Source organism: Podarcis liolepis, assembly GCF_965112155.1.
Source record: "Podarcis liolepis genome assembly, chromosome: 4".
In the NCBI taxonomy this organism is placed as follows: Eukaryota; Metazoa; Chordata; class Lepidosauria; order Squamata; family Lacertidae; genus Podarcis; species Podarcis liolepis.
Window position 1 is genome coordinate 75,132,020 of NC_139558.1, and position 24,603 is coordinate 75,156,622.

General features: G+C 39.3%; 1 protein-coding gene across 23 annotated transcripts in view; it reads right to left on the bottom strand.

Moving 5' to 3' along the window:
* Positions 1 to 24,603, bottom strand: part of ZBTB20 (zinc finger and BTB domain containing 20) — a 493,834-nt gene that overhangs the window by 397,247 nt on the left and 71,984 nt on the right. For all 23 annotated transcript variants that reach the window (XR_014525528.1, XR_014525529.1, XR_014525530.1 and 20 more), the window contains exon 2: positions 7,758 to 7,817. The gene's annotated coding sequence lies outside the window, so the exon portion shown is untranslated. The remainder of the gene's footprint in view (positions 1 to 7,757; positions 7,818 to 24,603) is intronic.

The window sequence follows — 24,603 nt, forward strand, 5'->3', positions numbered from 1 at the left end:
TGAGGCTCTTTCATGAGCTGACTGCATGAGGCGCTGTCTAGAAAAACAAACACCCAAAAATGAAAGTCATAGGTTTACTTTACAGTTATTACAATTTATTTTTGGAAGCACACACACACACTTTAAAGAAAGAAACCTAATAATATTTTTGTGCTCTTTTTCTCTTTCCTTGTGCTCCATTTTTGCACCAGTTGCTTAAATTAGTTGGAGAAGCAGCTATGCATGAGAGACCGCACTCAGCAGGCTCTATCAGTCAGAAGTCAAGGATACATGTCCATGATTTATCATGCTTTTCATGGTAATTAGCCAGAGTGCCATTTTGCTTCCACTAGCATCACTCCACTCTTCCATCTCTCTCTCTCTCTCTCTCTCTCTCTCTCTCTCTCTCTCTCTCTCTTACCTTTGGTCTCTTTTTTCCTGCATTACATTTACATATTTCTCAGTCTCTCATCCCTTAGTATGTTTTATTTATGAATATAGACCTTCCTGATCATACTTTTAATGTAAAGGAGACTGTAATTAGTGTGCCTGTCTGCTGGGTTAATCCCTTTCCTACATTATATGCAAAGAAGTTAAGGGTAAGTAACAGTTTACAGTCAATATTAGGTTTAATTACGCTTAATGAGAGTTACTGTCTCCCTTTACTAACTGTACCTAGGAGTGCAACTCCTAGATGAATTTCCCTCCCAACCTCATTTTGTTACCTTAATAGTGCCACTGAGCACTGTATGTACAGTACTTTAATCTACAAAACCTCTTCAGGTGCACCAAAATGTGAGGCACCTGTTCTGCAGGGATGCTGTAGAACCAGCACAGCTTCAAACAATGGCATCCTTGTGTGGAGGAGAGAGCTTTCTTATCTAGCACATTCTTGTACACAGTGTTACTGGGGGGGAATTGTTCTTCCAGCCTCTATAGATATTCCCTAAGAAAGTCTCCCATATGATATAACCCCCACATTTAATTTAAGAAAAATTCCACCACCATATACTGATTTTCACTCTGCTTTTATCCACCATTAGTTTAGTTTGTTAGTTGATTATATACTGCTTTACAGCTGAAGTCTTCAAAACAGCTCACTTTATTTATAAATGCAAAGGATGCAAGACAAAGAGGAGGGAAGAAGGAGAGAGAGAGAGAGTTCAGCCTAGTAAGATCAAGGCAGGAAACTAATGTCTTCTTCACCTGCCTCCAGGGATCATGGTTAAGGTCTCTCCTCCTTAACGACGGTATGTAATCACAGGACAAATCTTGGTTCCAGATCATGGTTGAGGAGAAGAGACATTATCCATGATTCCAGGTTGGATGACATGCTAAGCCAAACATTTGCTTAACACTCACATACCTGGAGCGAAGAGAGATGTCAGCAACACTTTATAAAATTGTGCATGATGCGCAGAAAGAAGAAATATCTTCCAAAATGCTAGAACTCTTGAATCACCCAGTGAGCCAGTTTGGACATACCTATCTGTCCTAAATAGCTCTAATGGCTTAAGGAGGTATTCCAATATGACTAACAGGGCTTTGTGCTATGCCTAATTTAAAGGGATCAGACAGGAGCCAAATATAGTTTCATTGGCAAAGCCTTAATAAATGTTAATTAGCAATCTACTGCATCTATACGTTAGAAATCCTTCCCAATGTCTAAGCCTGCAACTGGTTCAGTCCTCTGCATGTGAGCAGGGATGACGGGAACAAAATAACCAGTTTCGTGCACACCCCAGGATTACACTGAACTTAAATATATGCTCACTGTTTTCTTGAATCCTAGTTATATGAATCCTGCCAGTGTAGGGCCATCAAAATAAAGTGTATCCAAAATATTTTGGGTTGTGTTATTGTTTTTAAGTAGTTCTGTTTCAACTTCAGCAGAGTTTGACAAAGAGCACTATCACTAGAGTTTTATAAATAGATTAAGCAGTTCTGCATTGGGATGAGTTTTTTCCTCTCTTTTTTTCCTCCCTAAAATCAACATAGGCAATGATTGGCCTCCCTCTGTTAGCTTTACCGGAATATACGCTGAAAAATGTTTATATGCATATGAGTAAATACAAATACACACACACAATGCTGAACTTTGTGACGACAGCCTGTAAGTGGTTGCCCACATTCCCTGGGCAATGGTCAGCTTTGTAACTTTTTCCTGTTTCCTCAATGTAATGATTAACTAGCCTACTGGGCTATTATTCATGGCAGGTAGAACAGGAGCAGCCACAGCAGCAACACTGGTGGCCTCTTCCCATCAGACAGCCCTGCCAATCCTGGCTGGATATTCAAAATAAAAAGTTATTTAAAAAAGAAGCATCAGCCAGCAGGAAGATCCTCTGCCAGAAAGAGTAAAAGACTGATCTCTCTCTCAGAAGTTTGTCATGCTAGAAACAATTTTTTGCCACGACGAGTGTTCTCTTTAGACTAGCATATGTGGTGTTTATGCACTGTTTACATACTAATATTACCCTGTACCTACTATACATAGCAATGTTCTTGACACTGCCTATCTAGAATTTCTCAGTACCACTGCAAGTAAGTTAATTTAACAGCAAGTACTGATGCCACGTAGATGTTATGCAGTCACTATTAGAACAGATGGACCCAGTATTTCTATTCAGCAGAAGGTTCAGGCTGTATTTGTTCCTAAATTACAAAATGAAGTTGGTTTGAGTCGCTATGTCTTAACCTTGCTTATATATCTGGTAATATCACTAAGCAGGAAGCATCTAATTTTTTTATGGTGGCACTGGCAGACATTTTCAAAAAGCACATCAGAAGAGGGATTTTAAAAAGCCGGCCACTTTGTTTCTCTTCCCATGAAAATAATTTCCCTTTCCCTTTAAATGTTGGTGAAACGTTTCAATGTGAGTGAAAGCACTAAAAGAGGCGGGGGGCATTCTTAATTTGGTCCAGGTCTAATAGATGCATAGTTTACATTCTCAAGCATGCCCTCTATTTCCCCACAGCAATGGGGAGGTCCAAAAAATATCTACATGGTGCCTAGGGAACAACTTGCACCTTGATATCAGCAAGACAAAGGAGATGGTGTTGGACTTTCGGAGGAAGAGAGGAGAATCTCAGTGAAGACCTTACTTGGAAAATAATTACAATCCAGGTGGTTAAGAAGAAGAAGAAGAAGAAGAAGAGTTTGGATTTGATATCCCGCCTTTCACTCCCCTTCAGGAGTCTCAAAGCGGCTAACATTCTCCTTTCCCTTCCTCCCCCACAACAAACCCTCTGTGAGGTGAGTGGGGCTGAGAGACTTCACAGAAGTGTGACTGGCCCAAGGTCACCCAGCAGCTGCATGTGGAGGAGCGGAGACAAGAACCCGGTTTCCCAGATTACGTGACTACCGCTCTTAACCACTACACCACACTGGCTCTCAGAAAAGAAAGCCCAACAGAGACTCCATCTCCTCAGAGTATTGCGGAAGAATGATGCCAATCAACATCTGATGATCTCCTTCTACCAGTCAACAATAGAAAGTGTCCTTTCATACTGCATCATGGTGTGGTACGCTGGTTTGACATAATCTGATAGAAAGTACCTACAGAAGGTGGTGAATAGAGCACAATATATTATGGGCTGTCCCGTGAATCTGCTGGATGAAATAGCAGAAGAACTTTGCCTCAGGAGAGTGAGGAAAATTCTCAGGGTGGCCAGCACTTTCTTGATCTCCTGCCCTCAGGCAGAAGTTATAGAAGCATGATTAGTCACACCAACAGGGTAAAGAACAGCTTCTATCCGTGTGCTGTTAGGCTGCTGAATGAAAAGATAACAACAGGGCAACTGACTTTCGGGTTTGGTAGGTGTGCATCAGTAAACAAGGGGAATTAAGACTAAGACAGCTGAGTGGAGGGGTGCTCATGTAATCTCACTGTATACAAGTTGAACAAGTGACAATAAAGTATTTCAATTTCAATTCAATTCCATTCAGTTTCAAGACCTGCAACAAAATGTTGCAGCATGAAGTGCCGTTGTTCAGAATTCCAGCCACTCTATTCCATTATGTCTCCCAATCCATGGTTTTCCATTTTTCCTCCCAACTGTCATTGAATATTCCACAGTCACCAAGCACTCTCAGTTTCATTAGGTTGTTTGAGTTTTATTCTCTCTGAAGATTTTTGTACTTTTGTAAACTTTTGAGGTTCCCCAAGTCTGACGATACCTTATGTAGCCTTTTGGGCTACATAAATGAAAATCCCCCCCCCCAAAAAAATATATATATATTGGAATACTCTATATGATATACGTGCATGGAAGGAAGCAGATTTTAAAAAGGAAACACACTGAAATTTAAAGAGTTACAATGAAAGCAAAGTGCTGTCAATTAAAAACACACACCGTACATAAACACCAAACTAACCATAGTGGATGTTAGGATAACATTTCACGGAACTCCTCACTTTTTTTGTTTCTCCTCATTTAAAATCTTGCTCACAAACCTGCCCAATATCCCATCCAATTGTTATATTTGGCTTGTGCATTATTCGATTTAATGGGTACACAAACAGGCAGGTCATCCTTATACTTTTGGTTGGCGGAAATATAAATAAAAGAAGGGGAAAGGGAAATGAGATTGGTTGATATTAATGGTCTCTTGTTTTTGTTTTTATTTAAAGAAGTTAGTAAAAACAGAAATGTAGCCGAGGCAATAAATACACTTCCAACTTTTAAAATATCTCTATATTTTAAACTTGAAGCTGTAAAAGTCCTGTCTGTCCATTTGATTGTACTCATTAAGGCTCCTTTAATTAACAGTATAGGAAATTAAACACAAAGTAAGGCCCATAAAAATTAAACTGAAAAAGCATGTGGAATTAGGAGTTTGCATTTACCATCCCCGCAGGCTTGAAAGCTTGAAAGTCATGGAAAAGGTTGATTAGAAGAGTCGGGAAAACTAGACGCCTTCTTCCCTAAACACTCACATGACAGCTATCCCCTAGCATTCAGCATACATTGCAGCTCAATATTACACACAGATTTATAGTTTCCCTGCAGTTTCCTCTCTCTGCTTGTGCTATATGAATTCTCAAGCCCCACAGCCCCACTCCAGTAATTACGTCCAAATAAAGGAAAGGGAATGAAAGACGAGAAAGAGGTTAAACAGTTTTACACTATCCTGAGCAAGCTTGGTGCCAAATTGGTGAGCTGCTGGAGTTTCAAATGCACATTACTGCAGGAGTTTGATTTAAAGATTGCTGACAGTTTTAACATTCTGCACTTGAATGTACTGATCGTGGATACAAAAAAAAATATGTGAATCTCTTACACAGTTAAATCAAAATAATGTTCAGTACAACTAAATAAAAATAGCCGGGCTGTGGAATTCTAAGAAATTATAAACAAGAGTCCAACTCCTTCATATCAACACATAATTCAGGCGCTAGAGGTGAACCTTAAGGTTTCACTGGCATCTAGGATCATTGGGATGTTGTTTTATTTAAATGGGACTTCAGAAAATTTCACTCCTAGGGCTACATTTAGTAGGCATAAACCTACTAAAGAGCAGTACTTAATTATTTGTTTTCAAGCAGTGTTACAACCAATACTTTAGCTAATTAATGTTCTCCTCTGCACCACTTGGCAAAAATGAACAAAAAACGTGCTCTTATCTACTGCTAGCTATGCTCCCCACCTTTACGTAAATACAAAGGGAGATAAATTATACACACATACCATTTTAAACATTTCTAAGCCATCCTTCAACAAAGGACAATTCATAAAACAATATATAACACAAGAATCAAAATAAAATGTTCCTAACAACCTATGAATGGATTGTGCATTTCGATATTAGCAATGGATATTATTATTTTGCTTACAATCTCACACACACTTTTTTCAGTGATGACTAATAAAGCTGATCCATGACTTTCAATAGATTGACATAAAATAAAGTATGGGTGGCCTCTTACTTGAGGACAGGGGGCTGACTTTCCAGACTGAAGGATGCTGCCGATGCAAGTATTGTGTTTGCCTAAATTCATCATTTCATATTTCAAAGGCAAAATGGAGGAGAGGCTGAATACATAAAAGGCTGCATTTACACAACACACTAAACCACGGTTCAGCGGTGCTAAGTCCGTCCACAAGAAAGAGCCCAAACAAAGCCTGGGACTCATATACTCCTCCCACAAGGCATGAGAAGGCAGAGGATCCCACAGGGAAAGGCAGGAAGAGCTTGTACTGAGCTACTAGTCCTGAGAAGGGTTAGAAATGAACTCTGCCTTTGGTCAACTCCCCCTTTTGGAAAAGTGGAATTTCTAGAGAGTAAATCCTCTGGCCTGGGTGGTTTTCCTGCACTTCACAGCCTCCCACTTAGTGTGCTCCTCACGCTACTGAACTGGTGAGACAGTGTGGGAGGCACTTCATTTTGAAGGCTCAGGAAACCAAAAACTCGGTCAGCCTAGGTGTCCTGGCCACTGCAGGACTATGGGGTCTTGAAAAGGGAGAGGCACGTGAGCCTCAGGCTTTGCCCAGGCTCCTCCCTGCTCATTCACGCAGTGCTAAACTGTGGTTCCACATTATATGTGAGCTAGGTGAATTATGTTTGTATGTCTTATATATATTTATATGAGAGAAGAGTAAACTGAAATGAACTGGGAGTGTAGGTGAAATCCATTGATTTCAGTGGATTTATGCTTGACCAACATAATTTACATCACATTTCCAGGGCAAGCTGTCATATTAGTTCAATCCCTATTCTATAAATGCCTCCAGTATTCAAGTATTTAAGTTATTTCTAATAGTAAACACATTCTATTGAAAAAAGAAACAAAAAAACGAATGCATAAAAATTAAAGTTGTAACAGTGTAGGAGACATTTAACAAAAATTTGCAATGCTACAAATAATTTAAAAATCACCTGGCCAAGATTCAGTACTCCAAATAACTTCTGAAACATGTATGATTACACCATACAGGAAACTAGCAAGGTCTGCTGCTTTTAATTCTGTGATTATAATGGAATAATGGGCATATATGTTCAAGGGACTATGATGTCAGTGCTCATTTCAGCCAGCATTACAATAATTTGAATGCTCTTATTTTTTTAAAATTATGATATTAAGAGTTTTTTTCTGACTTCATTTTTCAAAGTCCTCATAGTGTGCCTTTTTTAAAGGTGAGGGCAAAGATCTCCACTACACTGATAATACACTGAATAGGGGGCTGCTTTAAAAAGAGAAGGACTGGGTCATATTTCTATGTCTTGGATTGACACAAAAAGATGACCCAGGTCTCCTGATTTTGGGCGGGGGGAGGAACTTTGATCATTACTACAGTCGTACCCTGGTTTTCGAACAACCTAGTTCTCGAATGTTTTGGCTCCCAAACGACTGAAACCTGGAAGTGACTGTTCCAGACGGTTTCTGAACGTTCTTTTGGAAGCCAAATGTTCGGCGGGGCTTCCGATTGGCTGCAGGAGCTTCCTGCAGCCAATTGTAAGCCATGCTTTTGTTTTCAAACATTTTGGAGCCGTGCTTTTGTTTTCGAACATTTTGGAGGTCAAACGGTCTTCCACAATGGATTTCGTTCAACTTCCAAGGTGCAACTGTATATTAATCCAGGGTGCATTGGGGAGAACTCTACCATCTCGAGATTAAGATTTTTGTGATCAGTCCCTGACATTTTAAAATGCCTCTGTACCCAATACACACAGTCTTTTTAAAAAAACAAACAAACAAACAGCATTATAACAACCACACAGCATTTAGAAGTTTTAATAACTTCTTAATTATTTTCAATATTCAAGTTAATGTTACCTTTCTTCGTCGGATACCAAAGGGGGTAAAAGCAATTCCTAACACTTCTTTTCTGTGTTGCTGAAAAGAAAAGAAAAGACTTGGGTTTAGTGATCTTCTCGAACGTCTTTCATTTTCATAACATTCAAGTGACTAAGCATTTAGCTGTAAGTAGGCACCTTATTGTGTATATACATCAACATATAGCCATCTGTTTAAATAAGACAAAACACCCAAACATTCACAGTTACAGTGCAGGTGATAAGCACGCAAGTATGACACTAATAGTCACCATACTGCCTTTATAATTTTTTTTTTTTGGGGGGGGGAGAAATTACATATGGCATCACAATATGGAAGTGTCAATAGATCCATGGATAAAATTGCCACTCATTTTTCAGTAAAAGTGAGGTTTCTTTCTCTATTAAGAACAAAAGTAATTGCCTGCAATAATGAACATTTTACCACTCTCGCTTAGCCTAGAGATGCATTTATGAGGAATGTTGCAAGTAAATACTTTTAATAATTTAGGAGCTAAAAACTGCACGTTTTAAAAAATCTATTTTAAAAAAACCAAGTGTCTAATGCTTTTAGAATTTCTGTAAGTTACAAATGGCTTTGTATTAAATGGTGAAACTTCAGAAATGTCTCAAGCGTGAACTTAAGAAGTTATTAGAAGTCTTTTTTCTTTCCGTAAGGATTATTATTTTAAAAGCACACAGCCAAAAGTAAAAGGGTAAAATTATTATTTTTTAACTTTATTCTTTTGGAACTTACTTTCAGATAAAATTAATACAATCCTAATATATATATTATGTTTAAAGTAAGTCCTAAGTCAAGTCTATATAAAAGAGATTTTGCAGTGAGAAGCTTAGAATTACTCAGTAAGAACTGTTTTAGGTGTGTCATGGGTCCTGTTTGTGCTGAGTGGCTTTTTAAACAAGTTTTTTACTTTGAAAAGCAGACCCCATATCATCACAAACTACTTGTGAAACTCCTCAGTTTCAAAAATGTTTGCCATGCAGCATAGAAAAATGCTGTTTGAGGAACAGAAGTTGAACCCTTCCTTGGACACATTGTGAAATAACTGTGCCATTCTTTGGATCCAGACCTGTAGCTTTTCCAAGAAACTCCATTTAACTATTAGGCTCACAACTAATCCTTAAGTGGGAGGGTGGCCCCATCCAAAACATCTAACTCTGGAGTCATTACAATCCTCACCATGAATACCTTCTTTCTGCCCAGGCTGAACTTGAATGTGTTCTCTTCATCCAGCACAAAACTGCCTGAATAAACACATCCAGGCAATCTATTTACATACTGCGCAACTGTCCTGTTTTAAGCGGAACATCCCGAATTTACAGAAACACACACCCAGCTCCTGATTCCATCCTGGGATGTCCCATTTTGGCTCCTGCGGAACCAAAAGACACACTTTTTTTTGGTGCTATATTCTCGCCTTCCGGAAGCAGCACTAGCCCGGGGGAGGGAGCCAAGAGAGAGGAGATGGGGCCTGAGTGAGAGGGGATGGGCTTAAGTTGAGGTCATGTCCTGATTTGCCTTACTGGAATGTTGGAGGGTATGCATTTGCCACACCTGGATTGGAGGAAGTGGAAATATGTTCACTGTGACACTGAACTACAGATTTCTGATGATCTCTCTCAGCAATTTGACGAACAGCTTGGAAGACAAGACTAAGGCTGCATTCAGACATGGGCTTTGTTGTGTTGGGTTTATTGGTTATAATGATAGCAGTTCCGCCCCAATTTCTAGCATGCCTTTTACATAGCACTACCTTGGTGTAATGGAACTGTGGCTTTCTTAATCAATATACTGACATGTCACACTAAAATTTAAATAGTGGGAAAGGACTCTATGCCTTTATAGTTCTCCAAATTTCATAAATGTAAACTGTCACAATTTTCTAAGGTAATGCAGTTGCAAAACGTATTTTTTCCCGGGAAACAAGGAACGCAGAAATGGGTGCTAAACTTCCACCAGATTCTACGAGATTTCCAGAAACGGCCTTTGCATCATGTGAAAGATCACATAAAATGCAAAAATGAACAGATAAAGAAACGAACTTAAGAACGAAATGCTGTCTGAATGCAGTCAAACCATGAAGCATTAAATATATCTATTCCCATAAAAGAGGAGCACGACCACTGCAGCTGAGTGATCCCAACCCTAACTCACAGACTTAGAATGATACCATGGTTAAATGGCATTGAGGTCCAAAAGAAGGTCACATTTCCCTGTCATTTAAGGCAGTCTTTTCAGCTCCAAACCCAGGATGGAAAGCATAGAGCTTTTAATTCAAAACATGTATACAGATACACAATTTCAACATTATGCTCACTCAACTATATAACAGTTAGAAAATGTAATATAAATATATGTCTGAAGCATTCAGATGTTTAACTTCAAAAAGTCTGAGATAGCTGATCATATCTAAATGGTGTCACCATGTACATATAGATGTATATTTAGATGTTAACCAAAATATTAGCTAACAAAAAAATGATTTTTTACTAAAGTAAGCAATACCAAAGCACACATACGGAAAAACAAAAAAATGTTTACACATGCACCAGTCACAAGTTAGAGTAAACTTAACTTCAGAGAATTATTCTAGGCTCTTCCAAAGGCTTGCAAAAGCCCAGCTTATCTTGCTCACTCCTTTCTTTGGATAACTGATAGCTGCCCCCTTTTCACTTGACAAAGTATCCTGGAAACTCCCTCAATTTCAAATGTGTTTTCGCATGGGACACTGGAATACTGGGAAAATGTAAATGCATAGTGCAGATGGAGCCCTAGCGTTTCTTTAACACAAATGGAACCAACAGGCTAAATGGCACTTAAAAAAACAACACACCAAATAGAAACTTGTCTGGTTTTCTTCTCGTATTTTTTTTTCATTTACTACTGCCAAAAATAAGGTTGAGTGGCGTAATTAAATGGCAAGTACTTCTGACCTTTACTTGCTACACTGATAAAAAGTTTTTTCAGCATACTGCAATTTGACCAAGAGAAATGGAGATAAGCTTAACCTTTCACTTCAAGTACTAATGTGTTATTTAAATTTGCCCTAGATATAAGTGAGATGCCACTATGGTTGTAAAGAGGTAGTTACAACTTTTTCTCTCCCCCATCACCATCCCTACCAAGCTTTATTAGAAGGCATAAAGAAGAGCACAATATGGTTCATATATCGAAATATTATACACACACACACACACCTCAAAATAGTCCACATTTAACACAAATTTAGTTGGAACCAAAATACTGAAAATGTGTGTATCACAGTAGGCAGAGCCTTACATCATGATTCACTCTGTGGCCATATTCAAGCATTGTGAGCATCAAAACATAATAGTTTGGATTTGATATCCCGCTTTATCATTACCCGAAGGAGTCTCAAAGCAGCTCATATTCTCCTTTCCCTTCCTCCCCTACAACAAACACTCTGTGAGGTGAGTGGCCCAAGGTCACCCAGCAGCTGCATGTGGAGGAGCGGAGACGCGAACCCGGTTCACCAGATTACGAGTCTACTACTCTTAACCACCACACCACACTGGCTCTAAATCTAGTTGAATTATGGTCTGTGGATTATACAACTGTTAAATTGTCCCCACCGCTTGCCCACGCTTCCGTTTGCCCTGCCACTTTCCTCCAGGAAAACCTGAAGTTTACCACTGAATTGGACCAAACAGCAATCGGGTTTTCCCTGGGGAAAGCTATGGTGCAAACAAAAAACCACTCGGGCCTGTGCTCTCTAGGCGCAGAACAAGCAAGAATGTGGATGAGGCCTTACACAGTACACAAGGCAGTATGGTGTACAAGACACAAACACAAAGCATGTTAAGTCTCTTCTCAGTTTATTTTGGTATAGTTAGCCATAAATTGTTACCAAATTAGCCAGGGATTAAAAAAAAAGAAAAGTCAAAAGGTACAAAATCTGAACAGCAAAAGGAAGTTTTCTAAATGACACTTCCTACAACCAAGAACCCAAGCAATAAACTGAGCAATTTGTGGGACATTTTATTCATGCACATTAAATTGACAGCGTATCAATGCAAGATGTACCATGGTAGATGCTGGGCATGAGACCTTCAAATGGAATCAGGGCTTTTTTGTGACAATACTCACTGGTAGAGTACCAGCACCTCTTTTTTTGCTGCCCACAGCTGCCATTTTGCCCTGGCACCCATGACATTTTAATCAGTATGAGAGTACCAATATCTAATTTCCCCACCCCACCTCCCAAAAAGCACTAGCTGCAGTAACGTAGAAATGTGGAATTTGCTCCTTCTAAATATCTATCTTCATTCTTTCTGTGCAACCTTTACAAACTACTTCAATACAGTTTAAAAAAATAATAATCAGAACATGCTTTCAAAGACCTAGTTTGGTAGCTCTTCCCTTAAAACACACACATGCGTTTTAAAGGGGGGAGGAGAGAGTATTTTGTCAAAGGTTTTATTCTAATTTTGTTGCATTATGTGTATCATTGTAGCACAGTAGCAGTGTAGAGAGAGCAAGAGAAACACACAAGAAAGGCCTGCATTTTGAGGTAGAAATTGTGTGAAGGGGGAAGCTAAAATTTTCCCTGGTAAGCTGCAATTTCACATTCAGCCTGTGTCAACAGTAACTGAAAGTTATTAGGTGTTACATATCAAATTAGTTGACAGTTTATCTATGTCTAGTTAGCCGGGGAGAAGGGGGGCGGGGTTGGAATATTTACATGGCAAAATCAAACTGGCCTTAGTTGACCCCCTGGTATTTGTAGGTATAGCATAAAAAGCAAGCTTTAAATGGAGTATGTAGAACAAACCACCTTTCAGCCTCAAAGAGAAGTGCCAAATTGCCACAGATGGAAACACAGTACAGCTTTTGTTGACGAGGGGGTATCATTCACTCATGCTATCAGTCCTGGATTACCCTAGCACAGCCAGAAGGGATAAAGACAGAATACTCTGTTATCCTAGGGCCTTTTTGAAAACTTAATCCTATATCTACATAGAAAAACTGATAAGAGACACAATTCCGACTCTATTAAGATTAATGGAAATTTGTTATTGTTTTTCCAGTGGGGTAGTATTTCACTTATTTGTTACATTAGTGTTCTGCCTTTCCTCCTAGGGGCTCAGTACTGTGCGAGTTCCCAGCAAATTTCTCATCCAGCTTCTGGTGAGGCCTAGTCCTTTTTAGCTTCAGACAGAGAAGATATTCAACGTATTCTTATTTATTTTATGTTGTCTTTCTACACAGAAAATTAACAAGTATCTCTCATCATGAATTTTCCTTTAGTATGTTCATTGTGGAGTTTAATGTTAACTTTTTATAACACAATAACATCTAAAAAATCAATAAATTCTACTTTATGTGGGACTGAATGTATTATTAATAAGTGTATTATTAAAATCAGTAAGATGGTGGTGGTTGTATTGTTGTTGTTATTATTTTTTTAAAGCCATTCTTGTGAACAGAGTCAAGGGTGGAAAAGGTTCTATCAGCTCTCCGTTGTAGCTAAATGAGTGGGAGAAGTAACATTTCCATGACAATGCAGAGCTAGTGGGGTTCAGTTCTTATATCCCCCCTTTCACTCTCTCCTCTCGTGGAAGAAGATTCGTTAACTTAAAAATCAGCACACATGAGACAGAAATAAATAAAATAAAATAAAAATCTAAAGTCTATAAAAAGTACACAGACCAACCTGCTTAATTATTAACAGGTAAACACGTCGCATCCTGAATTATTTACTTAATCTTTTTCAACTACAAACCTCAGACTTTTAGAGCATGAAATACGTGCTTTCTTTAAGAATGCAAAACAATTCCTTTAGAAAGCATTATATGTACACACACACACACACACAGCATTTTTGTTAACTCCACGCTGCCACTGTCCAAGTTTCTACTTCAGCGTGTTTTGAGGCACAGAAGTAAGCATTGTTCAAGTATCCAACATTTGCAAGTGCCACTTGCTCTGCATACCAAACTTGTTTTGCAAGTGCATCATTCTTTCAGTACAGCCATCATTACAACATATTTCTGCAGAATGCAAAAGTATATTTTGAAGCAGTGATTTCCTTAAGAAGCTACAGTATATGGGGGGGGGGAGCTAATAAAGGTCAGAAACAGATGTTGTACAATAACAACTGAAGGAAACATGTATTGTAGTAGTAATTATTGTAGTACTTCAAATGCACAACTGGAAAATGTGTGAGGGACCCTTATTGAAGGTGGGACATTTTCTGTTCTCAAAGGTTCTGTTTCGCAGAAAGGCAAGCAAGAATTCATTTTAAAAACCTTAAAAAGCTTGAAAATCATTAGAAAATGCTTCACCAATGAAGGCCATGCACCCTGATATATTCTCCCTCATAACAACAACAACAACAACAACTTTATTATTTATACACCACCATCTGGGCAGGCTCAAGTATATACAAAAACATAATAAACCATCAAACATTTAAAATTCCCTGATACAGAGCTGCCTTCAGATGTCTTCTAAAAGTTGTGTAGTTCTTTACCTCCTTGACATCTGATGGGAGAGCATTCTACAGGGAGGGCACCACTGCCGAGAAGGCCCTCTGCCTGGTTCCCTGCAACTTCACTTCTTGCAGTGAGGGAACTGCCAGAAGACCCTCAGAGGTGGACCTCAGCATAAACTGGTTCTTATATTCCTAATATTCTAAGTCAGACCATGTAGCTCAGCACTGTTGACACAGAGACACATGGCTCACCAGGGTTCCAGGCAGGAAGGGGTTCATTTCCCAGCCCTTCCTGGAGACACCAGGGATTGAACCTGGGACCTTTGGATGCAAGGTATGTGCTCTACCACCTTGCTACAAAACACTTGTGTTCATTCTGAAAATATTTGGGAAATGTTGAAGAATATACTCTTCATAGTAACAGTGTTGACTGGATATTCTGCTCTGCACAGGCAACAGAACAGGCGTGCTCAGGCACATGTGAGTTCTGTATCCATTCACTAGGCAAACTATGCCCCAGTGTTCCCATGCACATTGCCACATATGTTCAGTCCCTGATATTATTGTGCTGAGAACAGAAGTTCTGCATGGGACTTCTTGTCACATTCACATGAACATAAACAGAACCCTCTGCAAGAGTGGGAGCCCAGATAAAGCATGATCCCCAATCACACAAGGTTGGAAAGTGAAGGGGGTCACAATATGCACAACATTGTTGGGTTGGAGCTTGCCATCTTCTGTCCCCTTCCATCCACACTTTAATCATGTGCATGTCCATGAGAATGAGCGAACATTAACTAAAGAGGTGAAATAATCCTAAAGCCACAAAATGGAATGGGTCACTAAAGACTCTGGGGGAATGAGCACCGTTTTGAAATGCTTCCTTCATGTAGAACCAAACCCATACAAAGCAAAACCATTCCATTCAAATAGAAAGTTACAGCATCAGGGAGAATATTAAGGTGAAGGAGCTTTAAACAAAAAAGAAGTGACCCCCTATATATACTATGGAGTGGTACAACCAGAGGGTTCTACCACCTCTTTCTGCTTCAAAAGCAGTGCTTGGGGACATATCCTCAAATATAAAACTCTGTATGCCAAAATAACTAGTATTTTAAATGTTAAGTGATAATTACTACAGGTAATCCAGATGCTATATTCACACACTGTGGTAGTGCATTAAGGTTTTGGTTTTCTTAAAGGAAGCTATTGCGATTATACAAGCCAGTTCAGAACAATGTCAAAGAGTATGTAGAGAATTTGCTGTCTCCAAGATTGGTTTGCCATGTTATAAATTGTTTCAGGGTTCAAAAGTTTCATTAGCTCCTACATAACCTGTCTGGGATTTAATGTATTCAGGAGAGGTACTTCTTTTTGTTCACTGTGAGTAGTCATGTGGTAGGGGCACATCAAAAGTGCTTTGGTCCAAGGGTTCCACACACCATACAGGAAGCAACAGAACAATAAGCAAGGTAAATATTTTTATTTTATGAAAGTTACAGCATGCAAACATTTTAGCATTTGCAGGTTGCATCCCCTAAACTGATGCTCTGAGTGTTCAATCCTGCTTTCTAAAGACATCAGCTGCGTGAGAGCCGATCCAGCTACATTTCTACCAGACCCACACCGTCATATATGACGTCAATACTGGGGCACATGTCTGTGTGTGTTTAAGGAAAAGGGCCTGTTGGGCCAAATTTGGCCTCATGGGTCGGCGGTTCAAAAACGTAAGACAAATAATGGTCTACAACAGTCCAAGCAAATCATTTGAGAGTTCAAATCTGGTACGAGTTATATCAGAACATCAAAAGTCCTTATTCATCAATTCTGGCTCACTCTAAACAGGAGCTCTCTAAGTCAAGTCCAGCTCCTAGATATGAGCCTGTGAAAGGTTCAAAAGCAGTATTGTTATCAAATGGGAGAAAGATGTTTGGATGTCATGGGTCCAATGGTACCCTAGGCAAGTACCTATTCATTCATTCATTCATTCATTCATTTATACATTTATACACTACCCTTCATTTGAGGATCACAGGGCTGTTTACGATATAAAGTGCCTGAGCTTGTTCAATGTCCCACTGATTTCCAATTTCCCCCTCTCACTGTAGCCCCTCAAACTGCATCCAATGCCATTTCAGAGGGTCCCCCAACCAGCAAAGGAGTAGCTTTGAGGGGAGTGCAGAGGACTGCAGAGGAGAGGAAGGAAACAAGGTGCCCCTCTGAAAGTTGCCATAAATTAATTGATTGTGATCATGTTTATTGCAGGGGAAAGTGGTGTCAGATTGGCATTTAGGCTGCAAACTTATGCCTGCTTACTTGGAACTAAACTCTACTGACCTCAGTGGGAGGTACTTAAAATGCAGGGGATTGGGCTGTCACTTTAATTAATTCCCTTCTTAATTCACTTTTGTGTCATTTAAGACTGGAAAGGATGTGCATGTGTCAGCAGCACAAAACCTGAACTTTACATTAATAGGAAAAAATTACTGAGACTGCATATATGAATATTATTAATAAATAAATAAATAAATGGCATTTTGGAAAGACAGAGGATCAAAATAGCTTGTCTTAAACAAGTAGATAGGGGAAAATAAAAAATATGAACAACAAACAGCATAATAAAATCAGGAAACTTGAATGTATCTTTAAAATATAATCTCAAGTCCATGTGTGCTTAACACCACAATAATATTGAATTGGTGAGCCTTGCAAATATTTTTCATGGGTGCACTCATTTTTTAGTATAAGCAAATGAAGATTTTGTTATTTCTGAAATTTCATTGCAACCAATATAGAGCAGGGTAAGACATTTTAGCACTCTTGCCACATACGTCATGGGAAACAGTTCACTGGAGAGCACACAATGGTATACTGCAGCTTTCACTCACAATAACCCATTTTCTCACTTCTAAAGGAGATCTATTTGTCCTTCTAGACATGAGCAGACTATTATTCCTGAAGTGCCAAACTCTGAGTGCATGTGCAAAGCTCTCTCCTCTACTCTCAATTGTTGGCAAAAAACAAAAAAAAAGCAACGGTTAGGTACATGCTCAAAGCATTCAGGTCAGGGATTACAGAAAAGCCATTGAGCGTGCTGCATTAACTTGAACTTCATGTTCTTGTCACAAGCCTGTTAGTAACTGGAGTTGAGCAAACTGGGTAGAAAGGCCACTTCGAGCCACCTCACATGATTCACTTTCTATTAAATCTATTTATTTCATGTCCAGGGTAAGGTACTAGGGGCTCTACAGACATTTCCCATCACATCAGACACTACAGCAAGTATCAAAGGATAATCTCCATGGTTTATAAAGGGAGATTTTATCCCTCTCAACTGTCCACGGGACATCTTTTATGCTTCATTCAATGCTCAAAAACAGACTACTGTGAAAAGAAGGCCCTTTTACACAATAGGTGGAATTCAAACACACACACACACACACACACACGGGGGATTCCATATCAATCAGGAAGCTGATGGCGTTGATACAGAAAACCCCCCTCAAATATGATAAAATATAACCTTATAGAATTCTAGAAAATTGCCATACAGATTTAACACCAGAATGCACCTTTCAGAAATAGGTAGTATGTGGAAAGGAGTGAGCCAAAGTTGATTTATAAAAATCAACTTTGTATATTTTGGTATGTCTTTCTAGATTTATTTATTTTTTAAAAAAAAGCAATAGCTATGCTTTTTGCTACACATTTTTTATTTCATATTTTCTGTTAAAATTTCAGTTACAGGCAGATGAAGGCAGGTTATAGAGGGTGTTGATATTCTAAATTCAATTACTTTATATTGTAATGGAAATTGTCTTAGCTAGTTTCTTTTGGTGCCTGTAGTTTATAATCTAGATAAAACAAATCTATACTAAGGTAACCCAGATTCTGCACCAAGATTTCTGCATCTTGAATAAATTATTTCATATAATTGTCTGGAACTCTGCATAATGCCATAACTCCCCCAAATAAGGACATCCCCCCCCCAAAAAAAAACACCTGTGAGTGCTGCTGGCTCAGCCATAATGCCAATCTGGCATGCTGGTTTGCTTCTTCTCAGCGCAACACAGTATGGAGAGGGGTGGTGTGATTTGAGCAGCATATACCAGCACACTTCCTTGTTCACAGTAAGTTATAGTTTGCTGAGCCTGTGGTTTGCCATGACATATGAGCTGGGCCTCAGTGATGAAGCCTTGACCCTTAGCTTGAATTCTCAATAGGATGCTGAATTCTGCACACAACACAGTATTGTACATATTTTATCTTATGCAACTGTTGTTTAAAATGTTTTCGATTTTGTATAATATATATAAAAAAAACTTCTGCAAAGTATGGAACGCTTATCTGTAAAGAACAGCTCGTTTTTGTGCACAGAAAACAGTTCTCCCTGCTGAAAATAGCCCTTGGAAATCGGTTAACAACAGAAGAACACAGATGAATTCTATTTAATGCACACATTTGTGCTCAGTATTCTTCTCAGTGTTTTGCACATAAACTTCATAGCAAACAGAGCCAAAACACAGATGAGGAACAAACCTTTTGTGCCAATGCAAAATTTGAATGGTAGAGTAAACCACAAACTTAAGATAAGGTGTTTCCTTCACAATGCAATGTAAATTAAAGAAACAACAACTCATGGATACAAAGGAGAAGAAAAACAATAGATACAAATAACATAAAAACCTTTTATTCAACTTTTTGTCGCTACAGGAATCTAAATGAACAGGAACACATATCTTTATTATGAACACAGTAATTGCCCACAAGAATACTGTGGGTAGCAGCAGCTCACTTGTGTACTGAATTGTAAAACTACAACACTGGAATACCCAGTGTTAGAGGAATGTTTTGGTTTGCCAGAGGAACCGTTCCTACTTTCATCAATGGGATTTTAGTGATTTCATCAAGAGCTAAAAGTCTCAGATATTTGTTATAGAAAGTCGTACGTCTCCGTAAATCTCAGAGCTCGATTGCATAGGAGGAAACAAAAGCAGCAACAACCCACAGTTGAAATGTGGTTGCGATAGTGTGGTTAAAAAGCTTTGGCCAGGATTTGCTGTAACTGTATCTCTACATCTGGTCCCACACATGCCAATTACTTAAGAACGCCTGTGAGATACTTACGTGGATTATTAAACGGCCTTTTAGTAGCAGAGGTGGATTCAGGACACTGCCACTTTTGAACTCTGTATATGCAATTGGACTCTGACATTTCATTTGGGTATTTTAAGCACTAGATGTCATTGTACTTTGTAGACCTATATTAACATGTTTAATGTAACAGATGGGGAACTTGTTTATTAAAGTAAACAGGCAGTCAGAAGGCAGGTTTGCAGGGGAACGGTGCTTTCTATTGGGAATGACACACAAATATTTTTTGCACATTTCAAAATAGACATAAACTGTAGCAGGCATATATGAAAGTGACTAGAATTACAGTACCAACTAGTCAGAATGTTCAAGTTATTTGTAGCACCCCAATCAGAGTCATTTCCCTCTTGCATGTTGCATTCCTTTATTACCCTTGGAATCAGTTCCTCTCTGGTTCCTTCTCCTCTTCACTTAACTGAAAAGCCAAGAGCCATGCCCCACTATACGTGTCACTGCTTGGAATTTCCTTCGGAAAGGAAGTCCGTTCTTAACCTGAAACTGTTCTTAACCTGAAGCACCACTTTAGCTATTGGGGCCTCCCGCTGCTGCCGGAGCACAATTTCTGTTCTTAACCTGAAGCACTATTTCTGGGTTAGCGGAGTCTGTAACCTGAAGCATATGTAACCCGAGGTACCACTGTATTGGATTTTCCATTCAAAGTGCTAAATCCACTCCTACTCCTACTCCTCTCTCTAGCCTGCCACCTTACACTGCCTCAGGTTAATGGTCATTGCCCCATAATTCAGTGAAACGAGAAGCATTAAGCAGCTGAGGGTAATAGGAGGGGAAACAAATATCAACATTACAGCTTCTCCCAGGCCTGCACCAGCACATCACATTGTATTCTTAGGCAAGTGCTGGGTCTCTAGCCGGGCCCACCATCACATGGCAGGCACTGACAGGAGTATCAGCACCTGGGCAATGGGGCTTGTTGCTGCCCCTGCCATGTGAATTTCCCCACAATACAGTGTGATGCATGAGCACTGCATGGAAACCAACATGGCGGCTAGTGAATCCAGGTGCTTAGGCCTAGTGCTCCTTGCAGTGCTGCCTCCGCCACTCAAGTACTTCCCCTGCATTATGCTAATTATCTCACAATACAATACATGTGTTGTGGGCATTGCATTGTGGATAAATGAGTGTGGTGGTAATCCTGGCTAAGTACCTGTGCACGTCTGTACTGCATGATGACCACCGCTCCCCTAATGCTACCTGCTGTTTCCTAATAAGTCCACCAGGGCTATGGAGAGAGCCAAGGGCTTGTTGCTCATATTGTGGGGTGGGAGGTGGGGAAACACAAAGGCACATTGTCAAGGGTACCCCAAGACCTGTGGCTGACCCCAGCTCCTCTCCTCACTCCTTCTGCCAGCCATTGGCCCTTTCATGCATTCAAACCCAAAGCTACGTTCAGTCAGGCATGCTTAAATATTGCAACTTGTAGCCGACTGGTACTCCATAAGAGTGCACCTGTAAAGTACAAGTTCAGAGAGGAAAGAGAAGGCAAGACTCATGGAGCAGGTGGTGTACTTTCTGTTTCAATGGATGTTTTTAGTCTCAAGGCTTTTTCTGAAGCTAAGTCCAGGGTCTTATTTAACTCAAGGCTCAGTTCTGAAAGTAGCTTGCACTATCAGCTTGGTAAATTTATTATTTTGGCAAAGCTTTTATCTCCAGACCTAGAATTATTTTGTAGTGCCTGGAGGTGTCAACTGTGCACTGTATGTCAATACAGTGGTACCTCGGGTTAAGTATTTAATTCATTCCGGAGGTCTGTTCTTAACTTGAAATTGTTCTTAACCTGAAGCACCACTTTAGTTAATGGGGCCTCCTGCTGCCGCCGCAGCACAATTTCTGTTCTCATCCTGAAGCAAAGTTCTTAACCCGAGGTAATATTTCTGGGTTAGCGGAGTCTGTAACCTGAAGCGTATGTAACCTGAAGCATATGTAACCCGAGGTTCCACCTAAACATTAGGAAGAACTTCCTGACAGTAAGAGCTGTTCGACAGTGGAATTTGCTGCCAAGGAGTGTGGTGGAGTCTCCTTCTTTGGAGGTCTTTAAGCAGAGGCTTGACAACCATATGTCAGGAGTGCTCTGATGGTGTTTCCTGCTTGGCAGGGGGTTGGACTCGATGGCCCTTGTGGTCTCTTCCAACTCTATGATTCTAGGATTCTAGGTACCACGGTATATGTGGATACTTTACAGCCAATGTTTGATACTGAAAACTAGTCATTGGGTCAGCATGATGTGAAGAAGCATGAAGGGAATGCTTGAATAAAAACGGCAAAACAGCGTTTTTTAATTAATGCTATAATATACTTACACATATTGATCTTCAGAATTACTGTCTCACTATGTATCAGTTGGCATAAAGTGCAGGTGAACTTGCCCCCGCCCCATTACCTTTGAAGCAACATAACACACATTTAAGCAACCAATTGCAAGCCTATTACCATTACTGGACAAAGGAAGCCCCCCAAGTGTGTTATATAGCAGTGTTCTAGATCTGTAATACTATTTGCAGGAGGAGGATAAAAAGACTAATAAGCATTATGCTGAAATCTAGGCCTAAAGGTAGTATTTAACATAATCTTTTAAAGATAGTTTAATAATGGAAATAAAATTAGTTCACACTGATCAGTAAAACCAATCAAACTGTGTTGATTGCAGCTATTATGCCTATGATCGCAGCATGGTTAAGGTCATAAATCAATCTACTACTCTACTCACTTGGCTATATGTAACTATGCATCCAAACCATGCCATTAACATACTTCTAAGCATAAGTTTGCAGGGGTATAAAAATTTCTCACTACTGTATGTAAGTTGCTAACAGGAACAACTTAGTGAACATATCTGCATTTGTTAAACTTTTTGCACAGTTCTCTTATGCCATCTTTTCCACACCATTTCAATCTCTCTTTTGGGATATCGACCCACTTTATTTTGTGTTCCTGGGTGATAACTTTGCACACTTCCTTTGTGTGCTGCCTTTTCACAGATGATTTTTAGAGTATTTAGTAGCTCCTTTGATTACTTAATAATTCCTTTGATTTTTTTCATTCCTTTTTTTCTTTGTGCCTAAAGTCAACTGTTCCTGAAAACTTAACTTATTATTAAAACAATCCGCAAGAAAGACAGATTAAAGGAAATGATGGAGCTAGATTTGTATAAACTTGGAGCTGGTGTACACTATATCTCAAATGTATTGCGTGGGCAGGGCTTTCACCTTTTTCTTTCCAGCTGTAGACTGAACACAGTAGCTACATGCTTATCATTCCTGCAACATGGCACCAGAAGTATTCAGGAAGGGAAGGGTAATAGCTCAGCGCCAGAGCATCTGCACTGGATGCAAAAGGTCCCAGGGCTGCATCCCTGACATCTGTAGGTAAGGCTTAGAATATCCCCCGTCTGAAAACCTGGAGAGCTGCTGCCAGTTAGTGTAGACAATATTGAACAAAATGGACCAGTGGTCTGACCTGGTATACAGCAGTTTCCTGTGTTCATAGTCCTTCCCTTGTATTTCATGTTGCAAAAAAACTGCTAATTGTATTTTAAATCCTATTTACAAACATATGTGCACATATAGAGCAAGCAGGCTACAAATCTACTTCCTCTAGTAAGAATGTAGTTTTATAGTTGGTGTTTTATTAGGCAGCAGTAATGTACTGTGCCCCACACCAAGTTTTTCTTCACACTAGCTTCAACAAAACCTAATGTAAAAATGAGGATAGAAAATTGAATCTAACTGTTAAGAAATAGTAGGATTTAGTTCTAAATTCACAGGTGCTAAGGTCATCAAAGGATAACTGGCTCATGTCTCTGTGATTTATGTGAAAAATGTGGTGGCCTTTATTTCATCCAGAACAGAGCAGGTCCAATCAGCTTCTATCTCTAGAAGGATCCCTATCTCAGACTGAACTCTTTGTTCAGCATCCAACATCTTAAGCAAAAAAGAAGAAGAAAAAAGCAATGTACAAAGCCATTTAACAGAGTCTAAAGAAATTGTTTGGGTTAAAAATTAACTTATGTGAAGTAATGCTGCCATTTGTGGACAAAGACAATTTCTGAAGTATTGTCTGAACAAACCAAAGCAGCCAAAAAACTGGGGAAAGAAAATGTTTGCCTATTTGGCAATGTCTGAAGAACATTAGTATGAGTGGATGGATTTGAACATGTCAGGTTTTCTTGTTGGGTTCTGATGTTGTTCTGCTTTCTCAATCTCACAATATGGAACATATATAACAGCACAAAAAATTGAGCATACCCAGAAGTAGATCAATTGCCTTTATAATAGAAAATTCTAAGGACAAAATGTTCCATCAGCAGATCAGATAAGAACCAAAGCAAAAAAAAATGGAATACATTCACTACCAATTTACTGCAGTCACCCATAAACTATTACAAGAACATTATGTATTGGGGTTCAAGCCAGCAAGCTATTAAAGAGGACTGCACTGATGTCCTCACTGCAACGCTATTGAAGCATTAATAAGTCCTCAGGGCATTGCATTTATGATGAAAGAGCCATCATCTAATCATATTTTCAAAAACATTTTGAAGGGACTATGCTCTGTCCCCAGGTTGGTTAGTTTTCTTGCTACATCTACAAAGATCACAATCTTTTCATATTTCTGTTCAGCCAAAACAGATACACATATATATTCCACAGTAGATAATGCTAAGCAACATTGTTTTGCAGGCACAGGATGTACTCATTGTCCCGGTTTGCTTTCCATGCTAATCTCTTTCTCTCTGTCTAAACAAAGAGCATATGAAATGTGCACAGATTAAAAGAATATGCTCCAAAGGGTCATTTTGTAGTGTTTTGGAACTAAGGGACTCTTGTAAAGGTACTAAAAGGCGCTACGGGTGAGCAAGGAAGGATTTCAACCAACAAATTTAAATACAGCTGAATGTGTGGGATAAAACATGTTGGAAGTTTAAATATATTAGTAACTAGCAGATTTTTATACTTGTTCATTCTACTTGAAGAAAACATTAAAATTCACAAGTATTACTTGCTCTTTTAAAAGACACTAATGAACAACTGGACGGTATGCCTAATCAGCTAATGCTTTCACATCAGCAACCAACATTCTCCCCTGGGGAATGAAGAACTGCTAAAATTGAGGGCACATGCCAAGTCATACCCTTAATGATACAGTACATGGATGGAAACTCCCTGTGTTTAGTACATATATGTATCCAAACGTATTTCC